This window comes from Lissotriton vulgaris, chromosome 1_1 (genome assembly GCF_964263255.1).
Source record: "Lissotriton vulgaris chromosome 1_1, aLisVul1.2, whole genome shotgun sequence".
In the NCBI taxonomy this organism is placed as follows: Eukaryota; Metazoa; Chordata; class Amphibia; order Caudata; family Salamandridae; genus Lissotriton; species Lissotriton vulgaris.
Genome location: NC_141685.1, coordinates 1,114,671,519 through 1,114,673,067, shown reverse-complemented (window position 1 = coordinate 1,114,673,067; position 1,549 = coordinate 1,114,671,519). Strand labels below are relative to the sequence as shown.

The following is a 1,549-nucleotide window of genomic DNA, read 5'->3' as shown; positions in this document are numbered from 1 at the left end:
TTACTGGGGGAATCCTGGTTAGTTTCTTTTCCTCTGCTTAGTAATATGCTTAAATTCCGCGGGTCGCCACGTCTGATCTGAGGTTGTAGTCGGAAGAATGACGCCGGAGCGTCAAAGGGGGTTGCCGGGGGGAGGCCAGGCCCCTGCCGGAGCAGGGCCCTAGCGTACCCGGCAGCACATGCCCTCTTTCCCCCAATTGGATCTGGAAGGGGTTTCATCCTCCCTGAGAAGCCGGCCGCGGAGGTGAACACCCGAGGTGCGTCCACGCAGGCAGCCGGTGGGACACCACAGACAGCCTCGCGCGACACACAGCCAGGTGCCCCAGGACGGGCCCGGGGCGTACCGGTCGCCAGGCCCCTTTCTCGGGGGCCAGGCGTGCCGGCGGCGTACCTCCAAGGCAGGACGCGGCTAGGGACCCTGCCACGGGCGATCTGAACTTGTGGGGGGACGAACGGGAAGTGGAGCTAACCCTGCGACGGCCCCTGCAGCGGCGTCCCGGGGAAGCCCCAGGGCGATTGACGATCGAGCGACCCTCAGACAGGCGTAGCCCCGGGAGGAACCCGGGGCCGCAAGGTGCGTTCTAAGTTCCGATGATCAATGTGTCCTGCAATTCACACTAATTCTCACAGCTAGCTGCGTTCTTCATCGACGCACGAGCCGAGTGATCCACCGCCAAGAGTCAGAGGCAACTTTTCGAAAACGTTCCCACCTGCGGACGCGGGAGAGGCTGGAGGAAGATGACGCCGTCCGTCCGCCGCCCATGCGGCGAGACGTCCCGGGCGCCCCGTTCAAGGCTTCCCCTCTGGGAGTCAGACTGCACCGTGGGAAGAAAAAAACATTGCCAGGTGCTTGGCCAGGGAGTCCCCCCAAACCCACCCGCGGGCAAGGAAGGGGGCTGCCGGTGCGATGGGAGCAGTCAGTCCCGCAGCCGCCGGTCCATCCAGGGGTAACCGGGAGGGACCGCACAAGTCTTCAAACCCTCGGTCCGGCCGCACGGGACCTGGTCGAAACGGGTACCTGGCAATGAGGGAGGGTCGCTCCACCTGCGCGTCAGCCGTCCGTCACCGGGCGGCCCTGAGCCGAGCCGGCGGGCTGGCCAACAGCCCACCCCACCCTTTACCGGGGTCAGAGGCACCAGTAAGAAAAAGACAGGTGGCTCCCCATCCCGCACACCTCCCACCAAGTGGAGCCGGGGTGCCCTCGCAGGCCCTCGGCTCCTTCTCTTCCAGGCCACCCTGCCGCGCGAGAAGGACCGCTCCTCGGTCACCAGGACCCCGGACAGGCCGGGGACTCGGGCACCGGGAGGGCCCAGCGGGCACCAGGGCCTTTCGAGGGAGGGGTGATACCAGCCCTGGGATGCAGTGCCATTCGGTCAACCCTCACCGCTGTGGGGTGGGGGTAGTCTGTACCGGGTGAACTTTGGTTCCGTCTCGGAGAGGGACAGGGGACGGGGGCCTACCCCACACCCGGTCCCTCACACGTAGGTTGGGCCCTTCCACCAGGGGGGAAGAGGCCCGCCAAATTCCCGGTCCTCACCCGGGCACCCATT

The 1,549-nt window shown here is 66.2% G+C and overlaps 1 non-coding gene across 1 annotated transcript; it reads right to left on the bottom strand.

The window, feature by feature from the left end:
• Window positions 1–527: 527 nt before the first annotated feature.
• On the bottom strand, window positions 528–681 carry LOC147748709 (5.8S ribosomal RNA). Its single transcript, XR_015300125.1, has one exon. It is a non-coding gene; the product is annotated as a 5.8S ribosomal RNA (ribosomal RNA).
• Window positions 682–1,549: the final 868 nt, after the last annotated feature.